This window comes from Pelodiscus sinensis, chromosome 14 (genome assembly GCF_052426305.1).
Source record: "Pelodiscus sinensis isolate ZL-2025 chromosome 14, ASM5242630v1, whole genome shotgun sequence".
In the NCBI taxonomy this organism is placed as follows: domain Eukaryota; kingdom Metazoa; phylum Chordata; order Testudines; family Trionychidae; genus Pelodiscus; species Pelodiscus sinensis.
The window spans coordinates 30248002-30275833 of NC_143065.1; the positions used below are offsets into that span (position 1 = coordinate 30248002).

The 27832-nt window shown below is 42.9% G+C and overlaps 1 long non-coding RNA gene across 1 annotated transcript in view; it reads right to left on the reverse strand.

Moving 5' to 3' along the window:
* Positions 1-27832, reverse strand: part of LOC112544062 (uncharacterized) — a 62535-nt gene that overhangs the window by 29909 nt on the left and 4794 nt on the right. Inside the window, exons 3-4 of the long non-coding RNA XR_016350670.1 lie at positions 16739-16808; positions 7822-8175 (exon numbers count right to left, since the gene is read on the reverse strand). This is a non-coding gene — a long non-coding RNA (uncharacterized LOC112544062). The remainder of the gene's footprint in view (positions 1-7821; positions 8176-16738; positions 16809-27832) is intronic.

Consider the following 27832-nt stretch of genomic DNA (forward strand, 5'->3'; position numbering starts at 1 on the left):
CAGGCCTATGGCTCTGCTACCCAGCTAATGTGATCATTACCCATAAGGATGGGTGGCTAAATAAAATGGTTTCAATGAGAGGCAGCATAGTCGAGTGGATAGAGCAAGAGACTAATCCTATTTGCAACCCCAACTCCCTTTGTTAGGTCACACAGACAAAAGTGGACAAACTTGAGTGCCTAAATCCAGAGGTGCAGAGGCAGGTAATTAACATCATATACCCACTTTTAATCATTTGAGTCTGTGTGCCAGTTTCTACTTCTATAAACTGGGGATACTAATGCTTCCCTACCTCTCAGAGCCATTGTGACACTTGAATTGATTTGTGTCAAATATATAGGTCCCCAAATTCACCCGAATGTCCATAAAGCCTTCCAGTGGTTGAGGACCCTAGGAACTTCCAGATTATATGGACAACTGTTCCTTGCACATTTTTTCTAAATGTTGGCAACAACCCACAGAGCCCAACACAAGCAGCTGGGCTGGGAGTCTCCTGGAAGCATCACAAACAAGACCTCAAGAACCCAATACACATAATGTGCATCAGTTATAAATGATGAAGGAGAAATGTTATAGTAGCACCTGTATTGTGCTAGGCACTGCCTACTTGTATAATAAAACACCGTCCCTTCCCTAAAGAGTCTAACCACAAGCATTAAAGGGGGCTGGGGAGAGAGAGGAAATATGCAATAAACACTGTTTATTTCTGTTTCCCCTATAACAATCAGGTCTCTTCACCTTGGTTAGTTTCTTGGAGGTAACAAGACAGAAATGGGCCCTGAGGATGTGTTTGCAGAAGAGGAGGGCAGAGACTATTGATCAGCTTCAGGAACGAGCTCCATGTGCGAAAGGTGATATGGAAGAAGGCACAGACAGCTGTATGAGAAAAGAACAAACAAAGGGTCCACTGGGAGTGGGCATGGATGCAATAAGATACAAGAATGGATAAGCAGAAAGGGCAGGGTTAAATTTGGGCTCCATGCCAGGCAAATCTTCCCCAGCTCCTCTGGCCAGCCCTGCCTGTAGGGGAGCAGGTATAGTGGGCAGATGTTCTTTACTGTTGGAGGAGGCGGGGGAATTGTTTCACATGCTGATCTAAAAAATGCTAAGGCTGGCTCTGAAGTGGACGGGTCAAGAAATACTCAAGAGACAAAATAAAGAGTCCTTTGGGTTTGACTAGGAAAACCAGCCCCTCAAACTTACACTTGGTTCCCTATTGCCAAGGCTGTTCTGGCTAAAAGAAGCTTCATTGTAACACCTGGGAATTGAAAGGGGCTAAGGCAATTTTCCTCGGTCTGAATGTAGGTATGACCTACAGATACACAGCGCAGGGTGCTGGGCTTATTCACCTTTTCTTTGCAAACAAACTGGAAAAGGGCAATTTTGGAAGCTAGTCCCACCCCAGCCACACAAAATATCAGTCTCCTCCTTATATATTTAGCTTTCTATGCATGGGCACCCTGTTAATTTGACCACAAGTGAGATGAACTTGATGGGTCTCAGCCAAGTACTCAGTCAGTGACTCTCCATCTCACAGGACATACAAGCACGGCTTGGGGAAGGCATAGAGCTGGACTAGTTGGAGCTGCTAGGAGTGAAGACAGAAATCCATTAACAGAAGCCCAGGATGGAATAGCCAGAAATGTTGCCAGTCAGGATTGGGATGCAGTGGCAGAGATGGGAGAGGCATGAAGTTTGCATAAGGCCTGACTCTAGTATATGCTATTAGCCCTTCATTTTCATGAGCTATAAAGTCACTTCACTACAAATGACTGAAAAACACAGCAAAAGCAGTAGACAACAGGGGTGATGGTAAGACTTACACAATGGATCACAGAGATGCAAGCAGAGAAAGGGAACAGATAAAAGACCCCTCAGGCAGGTGTATTGGAGATTCAGGGGCTGAAAGAGCCCAATTAACATGCCAGCCTGACACCACTGTATTAACCAAGGAGAATTCCTCACCAGCCCCTGGAGGGTAACACTGGCTTTGTTCAGTGACTGCATCTCCTCTCCTGTCTCTCTCCCAGATCCCACTGCTGGCTCTGAACAGGCTATCCTCACCCACTGCTCTAAGCACAACACTTCACTGCCAAAGCAGGGCCCATGTAAGACAAGAAAGCAGAGGTCTGTCTTCCAGGATCTGGACCCATGCTCAGGCACCATGACCTTGCAGAGCTTCTACTGTTCCTGCACAGGAGACTGCAAGGAGCCCAAGCTTACCCAAATCAGGCTTGCGTGAAACATGAGCGCACATGGGGAAGTGCTCGGAGACATGTACACTCATGCCTCCATGCATGCACATGGGCACCATAGGTACTGGAACTAGGAGTGTGGGGGTTGGCGGGGGGGGGGGGGATCTGCAGCACCCCTTGGCATGGAGTGGTTTCCATCATATAAAGGATTACAGTTGATTCAATGGCTTGCAGTACCCCCACTATACAAATTCTTCCATCCCCCCAGCGCGCACTTCCCTCTGTTTGTTCTCTTACATAAGATAGTCCCAGTAACCAACAAAAAGGCCCAGTCTGCTAAAAAAGAAAATGAACACAAAAGCCCCTCCTCCCCCTTCCACAACCCTTTGCCTGCAAGTTGCATAGGAATACACTGCTCATGAGTAAAAAACAGTTTTTCCCCTTTGGGGCTGGCCAATGCCACTTGCTCCATGATCCTATTGCCTAGAGAACTGTCTATGGTACTGGCCTTCCCAAGAACACAATCCTGGTCTTCTCTCCCATTGTGCTGTGAAGAGAGGGGCTAGGAGTGGCAGGTTGGGGGACTAGAAAAAACACAAGATGCAGCATCCTGGCATCAGTTTGTTGCCATATTCTCCTTCCCTTCGCTCTCTGCTACAGAAAGAGAAGGGAGCCCAGGTTTCTCACTTTTATGTTCCCTTCCTACTACCTCCTATCCCCCCCAAAATTACAAAGACAGCTCCAGAGGTCATTTGCCACAGAGTTCATGAGGCTGGTGATTTCTTTTGCACCAGATCATGCTGCTAGTAAAATCCCAGCCTTTCCCTGAAATTCCCCTAAATCCAGAGAGCTAGAAACACACACATAACTACAGTGTAATTTGGGGAGGCCTCGTGCCACACAGTGGCCAAGTTACCTAGAAACCACCTTGTGATTGTGTCATGCCAGTTATTCACAACCATCCACTTCATCTCTGAGGGCAACTGCATGATATTTTCATGGGAGTCATGTGCAGAACTAAGGAGACGTGAACTACCAGCTCCTCCTGCTCAACGTATATTTGGACACTAACTTGACTGAAACCCGTTCTGCACATCCATTGTATCACTGAAGGACAACACTGTCCTGTTACTTCTCAGGAGCAAAGAGGCTGCATGCGTGGCTGGCATTGACTATTGTTAACTCCATTGTCATGGCCACATTCGGATTTGTAAAATTATATTCTACCTCTCTACACTCCCTTTGTGGTTTCATGGGATGCAGGATTCTCCTTTACTCCCTGTTTCAACCAGTTTTCAGAGTTCAGTATGGCCAACCTCAGGCTTTCAAAAATCATGAGTCATGCCACAAAAATTATGAGATTGTTTTTAAAAAATCATGAGATTTTTTTATTTTAAAAATTATATATTTGTTTTAAATTTTCCTCCTAGTTTCTGAGGCTTTATTGTTCACTTGCTTCATGTTTGCAAGCTTTGGTCTGCATCTATGATGGCTAGACCCTTCAATAAAGGATGCCATTGCTTGCTTCCATGGGCTGGGGCTTTAAGAAAAACACTTAAAAAGACTCAATAAAAATAATGAGGGTTGCCCACACTGAGCATTGCTGGGAGTTTAGGATCTACTGATTCTAGCCCAAAGGTTTCTGCATATCCATGCTGGCTGGAGGGACGCTTGTTTGAGTATATCCTATATAGAGATGTATATAGACAGAATGGAAGGTGATCTGCACATGTGGGTATGATCAGAACAAAGTGTTTCCAGAATTTACAAACAACCATCCTGCTGTGGAACAGCCAATGAGGGGTGAGATTTCTTCTGAACACATCTGACTCTCTCCTGGCTGTATCAGGCATTCCTCACTCATTTACCTAATGTGATCTGCATTATAATTAGCAAAAGCCTCACTGTCTAAAAGAGATAAAGGATGTGCCCCTGCAGTGTAAGTTATGCCAAATGGAGGTTTTATATTATACAGGGGTGGAACGGAACTACCATACTAGTAGCACTTTTACTTGGCCCTGCATGGAGAACTGACAGGGGCTAGAGAAAATTATGAGCATAGGCTTAGCTGCTACTCTTCCAAGTCCCACTTCCATTTCCTTCCCTAAGTAAAGTCCCTGGCAGGCAAATCTCCCCAGTAAGTAAGTTTAGGTCCAGAGACAGGTTCTGACAGACAGCTGTACTGAGGACAGTCCTTAATTTACCCCAGACCTAGTAAGCAATGCAAGCTCCTCCCCACAAACACACAAATCCATGTGTCACAGCCCAAAGCTACGAGGAGAGTTTGGTTTCTATGGCTCATTCAGTCTCATAAGAGAGGCCCAGCCAGTTGTGATGGTATTTGTCATCTGCCTACTAGAAATGGAACTTTGGAACCCCTTGCATTGGTGTAGTTTTGCTGTACAAACTCCCTGGCTCTTTAAAAAGGCACCATCCTTAGCAGAGCCCAAGAGAAGGTTCTTCCCATTCAGCAGTCCCCACCAATGACAGCAAGCAGGAATTATTAAACAGAGTAAAGCAAACACCAGTGCATACAACATGTGCACACACTCAGATGGAGATGCATCGACACTTGTTATATATGTGTTCTCGCATGCACAGCCCTTCTGCTCAGGCACTCACCCAACCAACACTTACCACAAAACACGACACACATGCCTGTTCACACATGATGTGCATGCAAAAGAGCTACCTACACAATCAATGTCAAATGATTCCAAGAAAAACAAACAAACACTCGCCTTTAAAACTGTAACCTAAATAACGGATTTCCAGGCATGCATTAGAAATATTAGACAATGAAGACTGTGAAGCTGGGCCTGGCAGCAAGCCAGGGAGGCTCCTGCCCCTGGGAGTCTAGTATGTTTCCTATTTAGTCCATTTTCACACTGCTAGGTAGCCATCCAAAGCCTTGGCAACCCAGAACCCAGGCACACATGTTCGCCCATATAATTAGAGTATCTGGGAACCACCATGACACAGAATGTGGATGTAGAGAGAGGAATGAAGGGGGTGATTATTATTCATTGTACATAGAGACTCATCTCTCTCACAAGAGCTTTACTTGCTCTTTAATTGGTTCCATTCATGGCAGTCCTTCAATGCCTTCCATAAGTGTAATTATGCCAGGCTCGCTCCATCTGTCTGGAGTCGGGAACAGCAGTTACTTCTAGTGTTTAGATTTTGAACCAATATTTCGGTAGCTAGATTTGTTAGTAATAATAATAATAATCATCATCATTATTATTATTGCTTGACTGTTTGGAGCTCTCCAGTACAAAGTCTCTCCTACTCACACCCATTGCAACTCCAGTGGGAGTTGAATTTGCCTAATGCGAGCAGGATTTGGCCCTGGCTCTCTCTGGTCTGGGATCTTCCTGGCATTGTTCATAGGAATAGCCCAATGCTTTATCAGTCGCTCTTGACAGCTGCCTCCACCAAAGTTATTGAGACATGTGTAGGCAGGTTTCCTTACAGGCACACAAGAGACATCAGAAAGGATAGAAAATAAAGAGGTGCATCCTCTCACCCCTAGCAAACTATAAAACCAAGATCACCTCAGAATCACCATTAAAAGCACAGGCTCTTGAACTGCACCCCTCTGGAGTCTCTGGCAGGGGGATGCGAGTTCAGATGGGTTGAGGCCTAGTTTCACATGAGAACACAACTTACACCTCCAAAACTCAGGCCCAATGTTTTGTACACGCAAACATCAACGGAGAGAATAAATCTAAATACATCCATCCATCTCCAGACCTGCACCTTTCATCAGGCCACCAGTGGCACAGACACTTAGATCTGCATCTTGTATAGCCACAATGAAGTCTGGAAATGTTTCCCTTGCACAGTAGGTTGTCTGAGTTCACTATGTTTTTCTTAGAGAGAGGATGTAGATTTTGGTGGACCCGCACAGGAAGGTGTTTGCTGGCTTTCAAAAAGAAGGAACTCTCAAACAGAAATCCTGAGCAACTGAGCACCATCTGGTCAATGATAGTTCCTGACATGATGGCTTGTGTTGGCATGTTTATGATGCAGACCAGAGGCATAGTCTCATTATCCCCACCATACTGTTATGTAGGATTCAAAACAAGGCACCACAAGAAGCAGATGGTGAGGAAGAGAAGAAAAGAAAATGAGTGAGAGAGAGCAATAGATTTATCTGAAGCTTAAGTCTATAGCCATGAACATGGACCAATAGGTAGAGCCATGTAAGTAAGAAACTAAATGGTGGGAGGCCATAGTATCATTCTTGTACCATTTCAGCTCCTTTATAGTTTATCATCAGCCTTTTTCAAATGAATCATTTCTACCAATAAACAACGCATATGTAAGCTGTAACCCTTGCAAATCTGGTTAATATCTGAACAACTTGAGCAAACAGTTTGTTTATATCATTACATTTTGGACTCCCAGCTTTTGTGAAATACTGTCTTGGGCAGTATGCTCCTGAAATGCATTTACAATGCATGACATTTATATTCTGCATTACATTCTTAAGTCATGGCTTTCAGATTTCCCCATATAAAAAAGGCATAATATTCACAAGCTCCATACTTTAGAACTCATAATAACATTATTGCTGCCTTTTCAGCATACTACTGCAAAATACTGTAGCATTTTTTAATAAAAATGATAGAAAAGTGATCATCATGTATGTGTAGCCCTATTAAGTAGGAAAGTGGGGGGCAATATGTATTTTGCATGACACAAATGAAAAAATATTGTATAAAATAGTAAATACAAACATGATGTGGTTTAAGCAAAGAGAGAAGATGAGATGGGTGGTTCTCCTCCTGCTAGATTGCTCTTTAGCAATTGGACAAATACTTTTAGAAACAAAAAGCACGGCCTACTTCCCGGGTGTGGAGCTCAGTGCTTTAGATTTAATGATATGTATTTAAGTTCCTTTTAGGGGAAAGCCTTCTGAAATCACTAGGGGAAAAAATAAACAATAAATTGGTTTTCAAGGCTTTTGTCATTGTTGTGTGTGAGTCTAATGGAGGGGCACTCACTCTCTGTCACTGGCTAGGCTGTCGGAGACAACTTAGACAGTGAAAAATCACGTGCAGCCCGTTAAGAGGTGAAGAGAGGAACACAAAACAGCAGAATATTGGTGAGTCTCCCTTGCTCCCTCAGTACAAAAATAACTAAATAAAAAAATACAAGGAAAATGGGTATTTTAATCTGCCACTAAAACAGCAGCAGAGATGGTTTATCTCAGTATATTGTAAGGTCTGTGTGCCAAATCCCCGATGGGTTGTTGTTCCACCCGCCCCACCCCTTTTATATGTCATTAAGGATTTTTCGCATGCAGCCGAATGGGCAAATGGAAATAAAACATTTGTTCCTTTCCTACCAGCTGGATGAGCACAACAAGAAGGATGGGAGCAGGCATGCAAAAAACACAGGGCAAATTAGGAAATATGTTAATTCAATTAATATCACAGAGGAGCTGAAGGGGGGGGGTGTATGTGCAGATTTTCCGCCTGAGGAAGAAGGTGGCAGAGAAAGAACTGGGGCATGCCAGCTCCAGTTATTGTTCTGCCTTCATCGGTAATTAGCAAGATAACAAGGAGAGGGCATGAGGGAGGTAGTATGGTAAAGATTAGGCAGCTTTGCAACCTACCTCATGCCAATGCGGCCATCTTACAAACAGCACTTGATTCCATCAAAATGGCTTCCTGGCACCTAGCAGCCTATAAACTGCAGCAAAAAATGGCCCGGTATGGCAGAGTATGTCTTCACAGGGGCTGCCCTTCTCCATCGCTCTGCCTTTTTTTTTTTTTTTTTGTCCTCCTCCTTCAGCTCTTGCTTGTTGAAGGACCCATGCTGCGTTGATGGTCTCAGAGAGAAGGGAGAACACCAGAGGGGCTGGGAAGGGGAGGTTAACCGGGGAGGAGCGACATTCCACCTTTCTTTCCTGTGCTGCTTGTGCCAAATGGGAAGTTTCTTATCTTTGCTGCAGAACGTCACACAGGCTCTATGCAGGAGACAATAAGGCACAGCCATTACTCACCGAGAACTGTACATGGGCATAATGCTACAGTTACACACAGAAAGAAAGGAGAAAACAGATAACTCTTGTTAACTGATTGATCACTGCATTGCACCCTGTGGCTCCAGCCCCTCCACATACAGGGCTGGGGCAAAAGCATAGCCAGTTTATGCCCAGCTTGTCCTGCCTACCAATACTCTTCTCTAAGGCAGAAATGCAAGGTGTTTCCCTTGTTTTGTTTAAAAGAGCCTCCCAAGCACCTGTTTATCCAGCTGTTTATCTCTGGGCACATAACTCCACCAAAGCCTTAGAGTTCTCAGGATATTGACAACGAGACTGGACAAAGCACTAGGAAATGTCCTGTATGTAGCCTTTGAGGAGGAAAAACAGAACCTAAGCACTTCCCATTGCTAAGGCTTAGGTGACAGCCCACTGACAAGCGACATCCAACTTGCTTGTTAAGCCTGAAGACCCAGGCAGGTACATTTTGGAGGAACCACACACTATACCCTGACTGCTAAAGTTAGGGTTGGGATTTGGGAACCCTCCCAATAAGGTACAAAAGCAAATATAGATATAGGGCATGAATGTACAGTTCGGCTACATCTAGACTGGCATGATTTTCCGCAAATGCTTTTAACAGAAAACTTTTCCATTAAAAGCATTTGCGGAAAAGAGCGTCTAGATTGGCACGGACACTTTTCCGCAAAAGCACTTTTTGCGGAAAAGCGTCCGTGCCAATCTAGACGCGCTTTTGCGCAAAAAAGCCCCGATTGACATTTTCACGATCGGGGCTTTTTTGCGCAAAACAAATCTGAGCTGTCTACACTGGTCTTTTTGGACTTTTGCCCAAATGGGAGCAGCATAGTATTTCCGCAAGAAGCACTGATTTCAGACAGTAGGAAGTCAGTGTTCTTGCGGAAATTCAAGCGGCCAGTGTAGACAGCTGGCAAGTTTTTCCACAAAAGCAGCTGCATTTGAGGAAAAACTTGCCAGGCTAGACACAGCCTTCTTGTGCAGTCACAACTCCCACTGCAGTCTATGCATAATGACTGCAGGATAAGGCCTGTATTGAATACATGTTACATAAACTCCATATCAGAGATCCAGACATATTTAATGCTATTCTGTACAATACCAGATTCCTTAAATATTTGTACACAGTAAGAAGGCTGGCTATAGGAGAAAGAGGTAGAGTAGAGAGCTATCCAGCTGGTCAGTAGAACATTTTCTGGACAAGGTTTGGGTCAAAAGAAAGGGGAGCTCACATTTCTATTATTTTTGGAATGTAAAACCCAGGCCCTTATAATTTCAAGGCTAGGCTTCCAAAAATGATGGTTTGTTATGTCAATGTAACTCAGCTAGGGTCAAATCCCATAGCCCTTTGTTTTCTTTCAGTCCTCCTTACCCATGTATGACTCCTGCTGACGTCCAAGGATTTAGCTAATAGTGAAATAATTTTTTTATCAATGCACACTTTGACTCTGAATAAAATTTACCAGACTGCCAGGGTCCTTAAACCCCATGTAAGTTCTTCACATGTCATGGTAGGTGGTGTGAAATGCCTTGCACACGCTCTTTGATTAATTTTAACTCTCTCCATTAAATTTTCACTGTGTCTGGAGTCACAATTCAATGTAAGTGGGAGCAACAGCAGCTACTTATGCATATGGGTCAGCATTTTCAGCATGTTTGTGAAGACATTTAAAAGGGGTAATGGCAAGTCTCACCACCCATTTGTGCATTCATTTACCGATTTTATTATCTCAGATGTGGGATTTTGCACACAAAAAAGGAAGCACCTACACATTTAGAAATTTAGCTGATCCATGTTTAGAGACCAGGAAAGAATATGAGCTCTGCTCTGTGGATGGATTTAATATTATTAGCCATATGCAAATTCTCTCTCTCTTTTCCTTTAAAAAACCAAGCAAATTAAATATAATCCACCCCCAGCCCTATATTATTGCAATGCTAGAGTCAAAATAAAATAAGTCAGAAAATGCAAACATTAAGGTTACACCAGCAACACTGACTCAGCCACCTTGTACTTCCTAGAGATTTAATGATGTAGTCAAGTGTTCCTAAACTTTGAGGGGGGTGGGAGAGCAAGTTTGAAATAGCACAGACTTTCTCTTAAAGAGAAATTGTCTCTTAAACACAACCCCTCCCATTCAAGATTGAATCCCATCCCTAAGACAATTTACAACAATTGCTTACATGAAAGGTGACATTAGAGAAATGTGAAATATATCTTTAGCTTCAGCAGGACATCTGATATGTGGAAAGTTAGATAAGTGCTTAGGTACCTTGCTGAATCTATGTGTGCAGCTGATAGTTCTCTAAAAGGATGGGGATTATATACTCACAGACATCGGGAGTTTTGTGCCTCATACAGACCTTTGTTAGGCAGTTAAACAAAAGGGACAGATGGCTCGCTCCTAAATCCTGGGCTTGCCTACAAAGGAATTTAAACTCTAATCATACCAATATAGTTAAACTGCTAAAACTCTGTGGGTACGTCTACACAGCAGCGTTATTTCTGAATAACTGAGGTTATTCCAAAATAACATAGTGTGCGTCTACACTACAAGCCTGTATTTTGAAATAATGTCAAGCTGTAGGGCTTTTTACTCTGACTTCTATGACCCTCATTTCACAAGGCGTAAGGAATTTGAAGGAAGAGTGTTCTTTCTTCGACTTCCTGCTGTGTAGATAGCGCCAAAAGCCGAATTAAGCTATTTTGACTTAAGCTATGCAAATGACGTAGTTGAAGTTGCATAGTTTAATTAGACTTTTGCTCTACTGCGCAGACGTACCCGGTGTGCACACTTTTATTCTATAAGAATGGTTTATTCTGGTTTAATTTAAATTGCTTCTAAATGCGATATAAGATAAACCAGAAATAGGCCCTCATCAACTGAACTAAATATCCTCATGGAGAGTCCTACCAGTATAACTATCACTATGATTGATCAGTCCTTCAGCCCTCAGAGAGCACCAATCACAACATGCCAATCAAGTTGTTCTAGCCAGTCCCTCAGCCACTAGTTGGCCAGACGATCTATGGCCAGAAGTATAACTATAACCATTTAAATTGGCACCCTACCTTATATCGGTGGGATGGCCCATGTAGAGCAGGCTTTTCAAGTCACCTTGCCATACTTAATATAACCCTGACCCTTCCATTATGACAAAAAACACTGTCACTCCCTGCTTTCTTGTGATGCAAGTCTGCCAACCCAAAGGAGTACAGACACAATGGCTTGGCATTTTGACTACACAATAATCTGTTTGAACCTTCTTATAAAACAATATTACGTATGCAAATTTTGCAGGGATGTGGGAGAATCATATTTTAGAATGAAAATGTGGAATAAAATATTGAGGTATTCCTTATATTTTAATTGATCTCTAAATGTAGATAGGGGAAGGGACTTACTGCACCTCCTAGGAGAGTCCTATCATACATTCTGAACTGAGTATGTCACTGAACGGGGAATGCTAGGGTAGCTGTGTGTGAGTCTCCAAATTTGAGTGATCCCATGTTTGCTCCTATATTTGTGTATATGTATGCTTACATAAGTGGCATATACCTAACATTTATATAAACAGACATTCATATGCAAATGAAAATACAGCCCTGTTTGGTTCCCTGCTGTATCCCAGCCCCTGACATTTGGAGGTTTCTGAGTAGTACAACTAAACATCACATCAAACATTAGCCCTAAGAGGTTTCCTTCAGGGAAGGAGCAACAGTAGGACAGGTTTCTCTTCCCTGTTCCACCCAGCTTTTCCAAGTCCAGCAGCCCCCAGGTTTTGTGTTTGAAGAGGCAAAGGGCACAAACACAAAAATCTTCTTAGGCTGCTTTGGGAATGGAGCTCAATTTCTTTTCCGTTCTAAAGCAATTCTCATAAAATATATTTTATTTTTATCAAAGCAAGAGGAGACAACTCTGCCCACAGCCCTCTTTCTTTACCAAAACCAAGCTGCAATGTGTCTTCAGATGCTTGGAGTACGAGGAAAGGGCAGCAGGAGTTGGAGAAGGCAGTGAAAACAAGTCCTGTAGTTGTTACTTCCTAATGCTGCTGCCCTTCTACCCACCTGGCATGGCTGGTCGCTGCTCCATCTTCCCTAGCACTTTTGAAATTCCCTTTCCTTTTTTGTACTAAGTGGTTACCTTTTGGAACAGACATACAATGGGGTGAGTGGCGTTACTGTTGGTAGGGAAATCTGGACTCTAGCATGCAGCCTCAGTTCCCCTCACCAAGGGCACCCCAGGACAGTATGAGCTCTCCAGTCCCTGCAAAAACTATACCTCTCAACATAGCCACTTTTTCTCCACAAACCAGGGCTTCTCACTGTTCTAACAGAGACACAGGATGTAGCCATAACGGACATGGGAACTGCTGCACCAGAACCCTGAAGGACCATGTGACGTGTGTTATAGATATTACACCATGTTCTTTTAAGCTTTGTCTGCTGCAGCTGCTTTTGCCCTTTTGGGGCCATGCAGTCTACAAGGCATGTTATGGCTTTGGCTGTGTCCAGACTCAGGGGGTTTTTTCGAAAAAACTTCACCTGCATCTAGACTGCAGCCGCGTTCTTTCGAAATTAAATCGAAAGAACGCGGCTTTTCTTTCGACGGTGGTAAACCTAATTCCACGAGGAAGAACGCCTTCTTTCGAAAGTGCTCTTTCGAAAGAAGGCGTTCTTGAAAGCAAACAGGCTTTTTAGAAAGAGAGCATCCAGACTCACTGGGTGCTTTCTTTCGAAAAAGCGGCTTGCTTTTTCGAAATTCCGCGTGCAGTCTAGACGCTCTCTTTCGAAAGAGACTCTTTCGAAAGATACTTTCGAAGGAGCCTCTTTCGAAAGAGGCTTGCAGTCTAGACATAGCCTTTCAGATGAAATGGTCTCTTCCCCTACTGGGCCCCCCCACTCTCCCACCCAGTGTCATTCAGTGATGCCGCATTAGTCAAGACTCAGATAACCATAAGGATAAAGCCTGAAAGTGGGTAATTGGAAGAAGGGTGGATACAGAGTGAGACACTGGGCCAGACAGTCGCCAAAGGAGGATGAGTATGGTGGTGAATATGTGCGTCGAGATGAATGCTCACAAAGGGCTGGTTTAATTAATAAAACATTCCCACTACATCTCCTTTTGATTTGGGTGACAGAATTAACCCTGTGTGGGCAATGCTGCATAACCTCCCCAGCCTTCTGTTCTCAGGAGGGCAATTGTATCCCTCTTTGCTCAGTCATTGTGCATCTCTTGTGCACTTTGATCTAGGGATGTTAAATATCAGTTAATTGAATAGTTGATTAACCTCATGAATTCTTATTGGTTACTCGACTATTCTATAATCCCCAGGGGCAGGGCCAGCAGCCAGTATGCTCTGGCCCCACTCCCGAGGAGCCCCCTGCCTTCCATGCTGCTGCCTCTGTATCAAAGGCAGCAATGCAGGGTGCCAGGCAGGAGCTGGTTTGCGAAAGGAGCCAGTTTAAAAACCAGCTCCCTTCGTAGACCAGCTGCCTGTCACCCTGTCCTGCTCCCTCTGATACAGAGGCAGCGGTGTGGGGTAGCAGCAGCCCCTGTCCAGTGGGGGTTTGAGCTCCTGGACCCAATGTGAGCTGGAACACCTGCACGCCTGGCTCCAAATACACATTAAATGCAGAGCCGCAGTGGAGGTAGGTCCCAGACCTGGTGCAAGCCAAGACTGAGCCAGGCTGCTGGCCAGCTTGCTAAAAAATGTACTGGCAGGAGAGAGGAAATGTGCGTAGTCTACAGCATTAACCCATAAGCTTTTGCTTATTGGTTAATCAGTTAATTGACTACACTATTACATCCCTACTTTGATCAGCGCTTGTTAAGCCTTTCCAAGCTGCTTCAAAGCATTCTCTCACCCTATCCACATCTGCCTGAATTCTGCTCAGATGAGAAGATCCACCTCCCCACCCTGCCACCTGCCACTCAGACTGAGTGAGAGTAGACTTAGTGCAAAGACAGCTATTGTTTCAGTATAGATCATCCCCACATACTCACATCAAAGGTTTTTTAAAAAAACTAATACTCTCCTAGACCCACTAACTTATGTCCTAAGCTTTTCATTCCAAGATTTCCAGGGAGAGAGACCATCCAGGTAGCAAGACATATTCCCCCCTTCCCCCCAATTCCTTATCTAGAGGCTTAAGAAAACCTACATTGAGACCTCTTGGAACTGATGGCCCAAAAAGATTCATTTTAATGAGGGAAATCTCTTCCAAAAAGGAGGGGGAAAATACTACAGGTTGAACCTCTCTAGTTTGGCACTCTCTGGTCTGGCAATATCCGTGGTCCCACATGATATTAGTTTTCCAGATGTCCATTTATTATGAGTGTGGCCAAATTTCCCTCTGTCCCATAAAGTGTTATAGCCACTAGTCCTGGCTCTCAGTGTTCTGTGCTGTTATTTAGCTCTAATTTATTCCTAAATGTCTTCTAAGAGCCCAGAAAGCAACGGAATTGACCTCCCAAGGTTCAGCAAATTCTTTGATTCGGCACCGGTCAAATCCCAAGAGTGCTGGACTATAGAAGTTCAACCTGTACACATAAATGAAATACCTTAGGGGTTGCCATGGTCTAAAGTAGTTGCACATGTAAGGGGACATGATTCCAAAGGGTTTTGCCTCCTGTGAGTTATAGTTTTATCTTTCAAGCACAGAATAAGCGCTTTATCCCACTGCTCCCTGCAGTGTATTCCATATAGATGGAATGATTCCTAGAACCCTGCAAATCTGCAGATTTCTTCTTTATATCCATAGACATCTGCATCCACCATATTGATGCCAATATACACGATGCATTTTGGCGGATACAGATGCAGATTTTGTATCTAGAACCCTGCATATTTGCAGATATCTGTTTTACCTCTATGGAAATGGATGCGGATATCCATGGATCATTTTTGCAGATTCAGATGTGGATACCAATTCTGTATCCATGCAGAGCTCTATTGATTCTCCCTGTTTCTTAATAAATCCCAGTGCATGAAAAAACAACAACATTGCATGGGCATCTTTCCTTTCCTATTCTACCTTGCAAAAGCAATAACAGTGATTAGGACTGTGGTGGAAGGGCAGCACAAAATATGGTGTTTTCCTGGATTGACTAGCATCAAACTGGTTTGCAAGCCATGATCTGCTAGATCCCGATCAATTTATTCTCTCAGGTTATGTCTAAACCAAAAATGGGCCCAGTCTTTTTCTACCAAAGCAACTTCATCTACCCATTAGCAGCAGTAAATAGACAGGGGTCAGGTATTTTTATTTCCATGTTGCCCATCCCTGCTCCAAACAGGCACAAAGAGCACACGAGTTCTGTCTACACCTCACTTCCATTGTAGTAACCACATGCAGGGTGTGTCTAGTCTACAGGGCTTTTTCCGAAAAAAGTGGCCTTTTTTCTAAAAAAAACTTTCCCTGCGTCTAGACTGTTGCTGTGTTCTTTCAAAAGTAAATTGAAAGAACGCGGCAGTTTTTTTAACTGCAGAAAACCTCATTTTACAAGGAAGAATGCCTTTTTTCGAAAGTGCTCTTTCAAAAAAAGGTGCTATGTAATGCAAACTGTGCTTTTTTGAAAGAGAGCATCCAGACTGCCTGGGTGCTCTCTTTCGAAAAAGCAACTTGCTTTTTCAAAAATATTGGTTGTAGTCTACATGCTCTTTCGAAAGAGGCTTGCAGTCTAGAAATAGCCATAGAGTTGCACTGAAAGAACCAGTGGTCCTTCTCTTGACATGGCAGAGTAGGCCTTGCTTGTTACAATATGGTTGTTCCCATCTGACACCCACCCAGTGCCCCTTGGGAAATGAACACGTGATCTTTGCCCACTGCTTAGCTAGCAAGTGTACACATCTCTAACACTAGTATTATGTGGCCCCTTTGCCTTCTCTGCTGAGCAGACCCACAGAGATCAGCTGGACCTGCTGTTCCCTGTCCCCGCTGGGAGTGCTAACTTCAGTTCATATTCGAGACACATTTCTGGGCAGATATGAGAAAACTTGCTCTGTAGAGGCTCATATCACACAATACAGTGAATAAACAGAGCAATCCAGTCTCCATGATTCAGAATAACCCGATAAAACCAACATTTCACATCTTCTGGTTTTGTTAAACAGAATTTAAAAGGAGGTGTTGTGTCCTCCCCCCCCCCCCCCCACCCCGCTCCCCGGTATTTTCTTTCTGTGCCACTCTCAATCATTTTCTTTTAAAAATACTAAAATTTCTACACGCTGTTTTTCTTCTCTGTTGACAAGAAAGCAAGAGATGCACTGCTATGCTTCAAAAAGTGGCTGGCTGCATCCTTACCTGCCTTTGATTCCCACCTCCCATACTATGTAGGGCATTTGGAATTATTGCTTCCTGTCATACATAGTAACAGCAAACAGATGGCCCAGTTTCTAAAGACTAGCTGGGGAGGTTTGGCTAATAGCAAGGTGGGGGGAGTTTGAGGATCAGGCCTCCAGTACTTAAGTTCAACTTATCCTCTAACAACTAGGTTTATTGACTCACCTCCACTTGTCCCCACAGAGAAGACCTGTCTCTTCCCATGACATCCCACTCCATGAACTTTCCGTCAAGTCTGATTAAAGAAGAGACAATTAATCTCAATTAAAAAGATGCTCCCACACATATGGATGCAAGTCAAGTAACTACTGGATGTCATTCCCAGAGAAATGGCTGCAAACAGACCTAAGATTTGGGACCCCCTCACACACACACAGATTTATATCACATACACATATATGTGCACACTTATAATTGTGTGTATATGAGGCACTTACATGCATGCTTCGTAGCACATCTCATGCAAATGCATTTGGATACCAGTCCCTCATTGAAACACATGCAGCCATGCAAAAAGCAGCAAGACACTATCATTTCCACTAATAAGGAAATAAAGCAAAGTGGATTTGTGCAGCCAGAGCCCAGAGAGCAACACTGTCTCTTTAATTTTCTCTCTGGATAGCTCATCCTTTGCATGAATCCTTTCCTCCCCATGGCTTCTTCCAGCCTGGTGGGCAAAGTGGGAAAACATCATTAGGGAAGAAAAATAATTTAGTTTGTTAATCAGTATCCAATGGTGGGAAACTGGAGGCAGGGAGCAGGGCTGGCAGTTGGAGCTCAGGAAAGGCCAGCACAAAGCCACCATTCATGACGTGCGAAGCTGGGATTCTCATTGAATTAAACAGACACAAAGAGCAGAGGCATTTCATGCTCTCTCCCCAAGAATTATCATATCTTCCTAGCACGAAGAAGCCTTCAGCATGGAGGGGCGGGAGGGGAGTGATCAGGCAGGCAGGGTGGAAAGATGGTCCCAGGCACAGAAGACTTTGTTCTCAGGTTGGATTTATGGATGGGGTGCAGCAGAGGGTTTTGATGGGGGCAACTGGCCTTTGTGCATTGGATTTAATAAGATTCAGTTAATGTGAAACCGGGAGCCCCATGTACCACATAGTAGGGAAACCCCGCTCAGAAAACAAACAGAATAACTTTGCATTTCAAGGCTGTGGAAGGCTTTGAAAGCCAGCAAAAATCTATATACATGTCCACACGTGTGTTTGGGGGGGCATGCAAAGAAGGAGAGGATGCAGAAAAAAAGACCAGGCAACACAGTTCAGTCATGAAAGTTAATTAGTTAATGTGCAAACCTCGGCAGCCTCTGCCTGCTGCCCTGCTAGGGTCTCTGCCAAGCTACGCTGTCTGCGGACTGTGACTACAAATAGCAGGAGCAGATTAAGACAGGCTCCTTGGGATCCAGTAAAGGGACCTGACACAGCAGTGAGAAACCAAAAGTCCATGCATAGGGGATGAGAAAGGAAGATCAAGATTATGGCTCAGGGAAGAGTCCAGAGTACAGGCCGGGAGGAAGTCTCTATCCACAAGTGTGCAGGGCAGGGGTGTGTATTTATTGCAAGCCCAGATGTTTTGGTGGACTTCAGCCCTGTCTAGTTTTAATCAGCTTCCAGTGAGAAGTGACAGATGCACCAAGAACCAGGAACTCTGCACTGGTTCAGATGTAAACTCTTTGGGGCATGAGCTCTCATTTCCAGAATGTTTGCACAGCACTTCACATTTAGTTGGTTTCTAGGTGCTTTCTCAATAAAAATGTGCAATAACTGTTCAGTAACTGAGAACCTAAGCTGGACAGGTGTCTTCCTCATGCTAGCACTGTCCACTGGACTGGTGACATCATACTGAGCCCCTGATCCCATGCCCTGCTTATAAAACAATACCATCATGTCAGTGTTATTGGGGGGTCACTACTGCAGAACACAGTAGTGTTTGATGTAAGAGGGTTATACCCTCCCCTCTGCAGACTGCAAGAAGTTTCTTGGTCCCAAATGCTTTTTCTCTGGGGAAAACTTCTCTCTGGAAAATCCTCAAATGTTATGATGCTGGGGACCTTATATATATCTCAAAAATAGACACATAGGAGGAAGAACAAAAAGAAGAAACAAATACGTTGGTGTCTCTGGAATCTAGATACACTCTGTTGACCAGAAGTGAATATTTGTCATGGATAGGAGACTGTCTATGCCCCTGTATGGGTCTCTGATCCTGCTAAAGTACCAAGCCCACTTCCCCGCAGCAGAAGGAGGTCACTTTTGCTCTGGGTGGCCTTGGGACATAAGATTAGTACAGAAATTACTGAGTGTGAGAATGGGGAGAAGAGAGAAGTGATACCCAAAGAATTTTGTATGAACCAAATGGGAGTTGGCAGGATGACTTGGGAAATAAAAGATGCCTTCACTTATTCAGTAATGGATTTATCTTTGTGAAGAGAAACATATGGAAAACAAAGGGATCTAAGCTTAGGGGAAAGGCAGGTTTGGAGATCTTGGTGCACGTGTAGGTAAAAGTTGAAAAGGAAGCACTAATTAGCACTGGGTCCATCACATTCCATTAATAGCTTGTCACTGCTTCCTTGATGTTGCTGAAGGCAGGAAAGTTGGTATGTGTGATGCTTACCTGTCTCTAGCTCATTAACAGTAGGCAGGGTGAGAACAGACGTTTTATGCCTGCATCACAGATAGAGACAGGTTTCTTTTGCTCAGACTAATTATTGGATTGACTTTGTGGACGCAGGGAGGGGGAGATATTTAAAACATGCATAACATTTATACACATACACAATGAACACACAAACATACTGTACACATGCACCATAAGATGATGATGTCAGGGTTTAGAAATCCCATCAGGAAAAATATGGTTTTGACAGACCACAGATATTTTTATCAACAGCAAATACACTGCAGGCTGGTGAAAACTCTTTTGGATCAGGAAAGCACATGCAAAAAAAAAATAGGGGCCATAACTATTTTGTTTTATTGTCCAATGAGTAAAAGAAATATCATCTACTTCCCTTCACATTAACAAAAACAAAAACTAACTAAATTTTTAAAAATTGCTCAACCAGAGTCCAGTTTGCTGCAAGAGGCAGGAGTATCTGGTTGTCCATTCACTGGCATCACAACGCCAAGTATGGAACTTCCCAGTAAAGAAAGACAGAAAAAGGCCATTCCAAGCACAGATCAATCTGCATTGCGTCTAATCATTTCCAAAGTAAAATATGGGCAATTCTTCCAGCAGTTAAAAAAGATTAGATCTCCTGTTTAATATACAAAGGCCTCCCTTCTCCTCTCATCATATGAAACAGCTCCCATTAGCGACAGTGGAAAGAACAAGCATGCAAATCAAGGAAAGAATGCAAGGGCAGCAAATATTTATGAGTGTGCAACGTGTGTCTATATATGGCATGATTACAGGTGTGTGCGTGTGTTTGTGTGCGCGCCTGTGCATGAGCACAGTATGTACATCCCCATGGGTATCTATTTCTTCATGAGTGTGTACATTTCAATAAACAAGCTAAAGATTCCTCAAGATAAGGAGCCAAAATGTCCATCTGAAACAAGAACTATGCAGAACTGAAGGCAAAGAAAACAATAAGGCTGTTTCTCTGAGAACAAAGAAATTTCCCCTTCAGCTGCCTATGTTTTCTTGCTTTTTGGCAACATATTCTAAATTCTCAATTACTGCTGAGGGACAAGTTACATTCCTTGCCATATTTGCTTTCCACGTGCTATTCTTTTTTATGAGAGATGTGCCCAAATATTTGGATGCTAGCACTTTAGCTGTATTGCTGAATTTATTAACCTTAATTTGAGATATTGCAGATTATGCACTACATATATATATTTAATTATGACTTTTAAACCAAACTTTATATTTTTGGACAATTTAAGCATTATAACCAGATGTATAGAGACTCTTTCCTTAACCTGTGTATTAGATAATTTTAATGTTAGCTTTAATTTAACAAATTAAATCTCTTCTTATCAGTTTATTCTGCCCATCCGGCCAATTGCTGGTGTGTATTTTTTCTCTTATTTTGTCATTCTTTTTTGCTGAACATTAACCAACATGCCTTGGGTATTTGTAATACATATTCAATAACATGTGTGTTTTATAATTTTAAATATTTTCTAACAAAAGTTTTAATCAATTTACTCTTCTCATTTATCCAAGAAAACAAATTCAATAATCTAAAGAAGTCTTTTTCCATCTTTAGCTTCTATGTTCTATATTTGCTACTACCTGACAGTGTTGATGACACTTCATACAAAAATACTGCTTTAATAGACCATTTTTAGATTGACCAAATTAAGCACACAAAAGCTAGGAAATGCAAGATTTAAGGCTGTCCATGCAACCTTAATTCAGCTCCCTTATACGTCCATCATTGGCTCTGAACCAAGTTTAGATATGTGATCTTGTAATTAAAGACTGGATCATAATGCATATGCACAACAAAGCCAAATTAAGATTGTGTGGGCATCTGTAGACCTGGCATTTCCTAAAGCTGAATGCTTGATTTTGCAACCTAAATAATGTGTATTATGTATATATATAGCTCATTTCCTAGCTTTTAAAAAAGACTGTTAAAACAAATTACATTGTGCGCAATTGTAGCAGTCCTGCTCTCTACAACCCCCTCCCCCCCACACACATCCTAACAGTGCAAGCAGAATTGCAAGCCTGAAACTTCAGCACAGTCTTCTACCACTTGAACTAGGGGATTAACATTAGATGACAGCAGGAGAAGCCTATAACCTGCGGAATGCACATGCAGGGAGGAAGAGAAATTGGCCACAAGGTCCACGTGCTGGGGATGGGGAAGGTAGCAGAAATCTACCCTTACAGTTCCCCCACTTACTTCATTTCTTCCATCGGTACCCAAGCATTCCCAGTGCAGTGTCTGATAATGATACTGCATTGTTGGTGTTGTAAACCTGGCTCTTTGGAATGTTTGTGGATAGTTATCATTTTGGTAGGATATCAGGTTTTCCTAAGGCATACAAACAACAGAGGGGTGATTTTAAATGCTTTTATAATTCAACTAGACCTGGATGGAATTTCATGGGACAAAGGAAAAGCATTTCCTAGCCTCAGAGCTTCCCTCTACTGAATTTCAAGGACCTGCCACAAACAATGGCAGTGCCAGAGTGTCTCAAAAAATTTGTACAAGACTCTTATAAAAAAAATGTTATGCAACCCACATATAGTGGTCACTACCCACTCTTTTATAATAAATTATAAGAATAAATTGCTCTATCAAACATTTAATGAAGTATCTATGCTTAATATTAACTATACTTTTCAACCATACTGTGAACATAAGAAAAAACTGTAATCTGTTACCTATTACAGAGATGTGGAGTGTAAAGAGACCCTTGACAAGTAATTTCTTTATTTATCATATCCCACAGGCTGCATTCACTTCTGTCAATCTGTCCAAAAATGTGTCCTACAAGGGATAGTATCAAGAAATTGTGCACCCATAAATTGCCCATGCTTTGCTGCCCCACAACAAACCAACTTTTACTGATATAGGAGATAAAGACATCACAGAATTATTGGACACAATTCCACCAACATACCATGAATAGAAAAAAGAAAAAAATGAAAAAAGGATGGGGGAGGGAAAGGACAAATTCAGAGTTAGTGGGCTCAGTTCTGCTCTCACACCAGTTGTACAAGCGTGTGATTCTAGTCCCTCCTGATTTTCACTCATTGTATCTTCAAAGTATCTTGTGTGCAAAAGTACATACATAAATAAAGGCATGGCTGTGGTATTCATGTACGGCCTTTCTTCAGTCTGTCGGCGCAGAACAGCTGGGAGTTATGCTTTTTAAGCCTGTGGTCAGACACTGACTCAGCCTAAAGCTGGTGGGTTTCTATGTCATTACTTGGGTTCACCTACTAAGCCAACTTGTTCCCCTCTTCCCCACCCTGTACCCCCCACAGCTCCCCTGAAGAGCAGGGATCTGGCGTGGGAAAGAAGTCTTTGGGCTTTTCACAAATCCAGTATCCCCTTGAACCAAAACCAATTAGCCTGGCCCAAGGTCCTGCCATTGAAGGACTGTCCCCGCTTTTCAAACCCCTGCAGTCTCAATTGCTCTAAGGAGCCTGGATATGAATGAGCAGAGCCCACTTAAAGTGGTGCTTAAGCCTGGACCAGGGAGAAGGGAAAGAGAAAATCTCTATAGGAACAGCAATCTGGGTTTCTAAGAGACAACTGACCAAGATTGTGTTCAAATCTCCCTCCCCCACATTGAGTTTTGAGACAGATGCCCTTAACAAAACCTGAGCCAGTGAATAAACTCAGTCAGCAACACCTGGAATTGTGGTTCCTATTAAAGAGACCTAGAGCCAGATCCTAGTTGCTGTAAAGTGCTCTAGCTTCATTGAACTCAGGGGGGTTACGCAGATTTACACCACTTCACGATCTAGTTCATAATATTCAAATGAGTGTCAAAGGCTCGACTACAGCTAACATTGTGCTAAACCTGTTTGAACAAATATTTCTGCTACCTAGATCCTTGAACAGCAAATACTCCCAAGGTGACTGAGCTCAAAAAAGCATATAAGAAAAGACAAGGATGCAAAATACACAAACAACTCTGAAAACAGTGACTCTGGTAAGCCACATGGTACAGAGAAAGCCAGCAACGGCAGCCATCTTACACTCACAAAACACAGCAACCACATACTTGCAGGAACTTCGTTGCTGTTACAGGAAATAAAATGGACATTTTACAAGAATGTGTAAGGCCTCCAGAAAATGAAAATAGGGTATTGAGGCACAGTGTCTATTCAGCTTCCACTTATACATGTGCTGAATTGTGCATAAGTCCCTCACCATCGGTTGGTACAAACACCTGAGTTCATACTTTGGTCATTTTCACACCAGCATGTGCATCAAGCTTACAACCTGCACCTACTGAGGCATTGTACCCAGGGGGATCTAGAGAGGCAAATTCTAACATTTGCACACACAAAAGTGTGTTTGCACTTGTGTAGGCCAGAGGCTGAAGACTTACCCTTTTATGTCAAACAATGTCCCATCACTTCAGCATTTACAATTAGATAGGATGAATTCCTGGAGAATGCAAGACAGAGAACACTCCTGCACTGGCCACCATGGGGAGATGGATGGGTCCCAATAGACCCTTTTCATTTCTAACGTCTATAATTGCATGGATAAAGCTAGATGAGAGAGGTATCAACATCGAGGGAAAACTAAGTCACCTGGCATCACAAGCCCAGGAAGGGGACAAATAAAAATAAAATAAATCATGGGCACTGCTACCACTCTTGATCCCCATCAGCTTTTGGACCAAAGCTTACAGTGATTTCACAGACATGCCCAATGGTGGAATTTCAGTTGTTCATAACAAAATGCTAGGGCTCAGGCAGCTTAGTACATTCAGCTATGGGTACAAAAAGCTTGTTTAAACAGCAAGAAGCAAACAGTCTCCGATCTGCCCTGGGGGCCTCTGTGTTTAGGCTAGTTCTACAGTCTGATTCAAGCCTTGATCTAGACTGAATGGAGGTTAGAACATCAGGAAGAAAGAAAAGAGATCGGGACCAGAGTGTGGCAGTGCAAGCACCCAGCTGGGGGTGATGTGAGTGATGGTTTGCTCTCCTCCCCTGCCCCCCAAACACTTTTTTCAGAGAATCCTTTCCTCATCTTTTCAGCTATTATAACACCTCCCCCATTTACTAGCCCACTCCAAGCACTGCCTGAACAAACACATAGAAGCCTTAGCTATTCCTTTGTGGAAAATCTCATACAAATTTACCTATGCTCAATACTGAAGAAGATCCATCAGGATGGAAAGGAACTAAAGCTTCCCACAGAGACACGAAAACAACTGGAAAACATAGTAAGTGCTGAGCCTATTAACTTGTTCTGGTCTATTCTTTTCAACTTCCTATATCACTTCCATCATGATATCTTGATCACTATGCTTCCATCTGACTCATATGGGATAAGAAGCAATCACAAACCTTTAACGACCAGGACAGGCCCGTCCTAACTTGCAGATTTTAGCCCATATTTGTCACACAGGATCTCACTGAAGCCAACAAGAATTTGAGCAAAATTAAGGGCCGACAACTGGTCCTTGAATGGACTTTTGTGGAGCTAGGGCTTCTCACACTCATATTTCACCTTGCCAAACTCTGTCCTGATTGAGGGCAGATCCTATGAGATGCTGATGCTGGCATCCCATTTTAGGAAAAGTTGCAAGCAGAGATGCAGTGAGTACAATTGACCCTGCAGCTTTTGGGTAAGTTGGATGGTAATCCTGTAATGGGGATGCCGTTTGTGTGAGTTGTGCAAACAACCAACAATAACCGCAGAAGGAGAGAAGAGACGCTAAAAGACTTTGAGCTTTGTTTCTTTCTACTCCAAATGGAGTAGCATTCAATCTGTGGACAGATTTTGACACTCAGCACTTCAGAAAAAAAGCCTTTTCTTTTATTTTCTTCTGGGAAATGGTAAATCAACAAAAGATTACTAAGCTCTGTCTCACAGGGCATGATAACTGGGAGCTAAATGGGGAACTTTGTTCAGATTTGCACCTCTAATTTTCAATATGAAACTGACCACACTATCAACTTGTACAGGCATCTGTTTTGGGTGTGCATACACTTGCGTGCAAAAAACCAGGTAGCTGAGCATTCACCCATTTGATCTAAATGTTCACAGAATAGGCCTATCCTCAATTTTCCATGAGTACCTGCTAAGCTGCATGTTCAAATACAGAGGCCAACTGAAAATATGGCTCCAAATATTAGATTTGGACAAAACCCTTTGAATCTAGGAATTTTAAAACCTGGTCAAATATCAATATGAAAACACTTTATGTGCCTTAGAGTCTTTGTATGAGTTTCACATGTGGACTGAAATTTCCACACACTATTTTTTATTTAGTAATACTACAAATTTGATGGTGTGTGTGTGTGTGTGTGTGTGTGTGTGTGTGTGTGTGTGTGTGTACACATACATATAGAGTTCATCTCTTTAGACTGCCACCTTCATCCAATTATAGAAGTTAGAGATGGAAGAGATCAGCTAGCTAATCTCCCTGCCAGTGCAGAATTGTTCCCAACAGAATACATATTCTCCAGCTCAGCCAGTTGAATAATTCCTTGTGAATAATATTTGTTGTAAATTTTGGCATTTTCCATCAAATAAATAAAGTGTTTGCTATCAGCATACCTCTGTTCTCCATTGTTTTGTTCGCTCTATTTTAAAACACCTCACATTATGCTGTTTCCATCAGGATCAATTTTATTATTTAAAAAGATGCCACTGAACAATACCATGGACTCAGCATTGGAAAATTATTTCTTAATAATGAAAGGAGGGAAACTGCTAACTTCCATTCTCCCTATTCTCTTTCTCTTCCAAATATTCTGGGACTTCATGAAGAACATGCTTTTCAGATGGTTTAGAAAAAGAAAGTTAGACTCTTAATGGCCTGTTTTTTTGCTGTGTTTGAAATGAATGATTCATCCTGATCTTGCTCAGACTTTGTGCCACTGTTCAGTTCCATTTCTAGAAAATCCATTTCTTTAATTCTGGCACTGCGTGTGGGACCCAGCAAATCATGGAATTACTGCTGTAACTTCGGATTAGTAACGCTTTCTAAATGATAGTCTAATTCCAGGCCTTCATGCTTTTCAGAATTCAAACTCACACAGCCTTTTCCCTGGGAGGCCTCCTGTGGAATTAGTGCAGGCGTCTTCTTCTTCCTCTGCCCTTTTTAATTTCTCCAATGACTTCTCATTAGAATATAAAATGACAAGAACTTCTCAAAACTTTTTTCTTTCTGTATAGTCACAGATTAACTCTAGATCCCTCCTCCTTCCCCCTCCACGCCAGGGTTGTTAGAATCAGGAGTGCAAGGCTATTGCTTAGGAAATAACTGTATTCTGCCACCGTTGTAAGGTGGGATGGAAATTTTAAAAGGCCACAACAAATGTTCTCCAGGATTTCCCATTCACCTTGTCCACTTCAGCTTGTTGATGTACACTAAATGTCCACACCAAGCAAAGCTCTTTTCTCATGGGACTAACCCCTTTGGAATTGTGTGGTTTGCCTACACACGAACACCCCCACATGCTATATAGGAGATTTGGGGTGGAAGAACTTTCACTAAGCAGGTTGGTGCTGTCTGAGGAATAAAGAAGGGTTCTTGCTCCCAGAGTGAGCTACTTACTTAATATTCAGGACAAGAGTTTTAAACTCAATGGAGGGTTTCTAGTGCAGCCAGACAGAATACAATGCACCTCTAAAGCCACCATTTCTTCACACTGAATTGCCCGCGGCCAAGTCTGCAAAGCCCACATTGCCCAGACAGGCAGAGCATTATATGATCAAGAAAGAAGCAGGAGATGGAGGCCCGACAGGCAGGGAAAGGAAGTTAGAAGATCAGAGAAAGCCCCACATAAGCTAATGAACACACAGGGCTATATGGCCATAGTCCTTACTCAACTCAAATTGCTATTGAAATCAATGTTTGCACTGGGCAAGGAACAAGTAAGGACCACAGGTGGGGTGCTGAACCAAACAATCCAGAGAAAGCGAAGACAAGAACAACTGTTGAGGTGAAGCCCATTGCATGCTGAACCCTAATGCCCTCCAGGAACCTAGTAACATGCTATCAGGCCCCTCGCCAAAAGCAAACACATCAATAAATAAATAAAATCAGGCTGTCACACTTGGAAGGGGGGAAAGACAGGAATGGCTCTTTTAAACCCCACCACAACTCTCAGTGTCAGGGCCTTCAAAGAATTCCCAGCATCCTAGGTAAAATCTCCATAGTAATACAGTAACAATGGCAATAACCCAATTCTGGGATGAGACCCTAAGCTATGTAGTGCCTTGATCTGTGCATAGTGGGTTGCTAATTGGTCAGACCCATACACAGCTACATTCAAACTAGAATAAGCTGGAACTGTCCAATGAAGAACTGTGTGTTTCAGAACAGAAACAGCCCTGCCTGCAGAGTATGGCTGGCTCCCTGTTTACAGCAACAACTATCCAGCTCTTTCCAGCTCTCCAGCAAGCTCCAGAGAGAGCAGGGGGTGGTAGCTAGGTTACTGCTGGCATTGACTTTAAGCAGCAAGTATATTCAAAGTCCACCTGCTGCTCAGGAAAAGGAATCCAACTAAAGCCCTTTCCCCTTTTAAGGGTATGCAATACAACACACACACACACACACCTTCCACTCCCTGCCTGTCTGGACT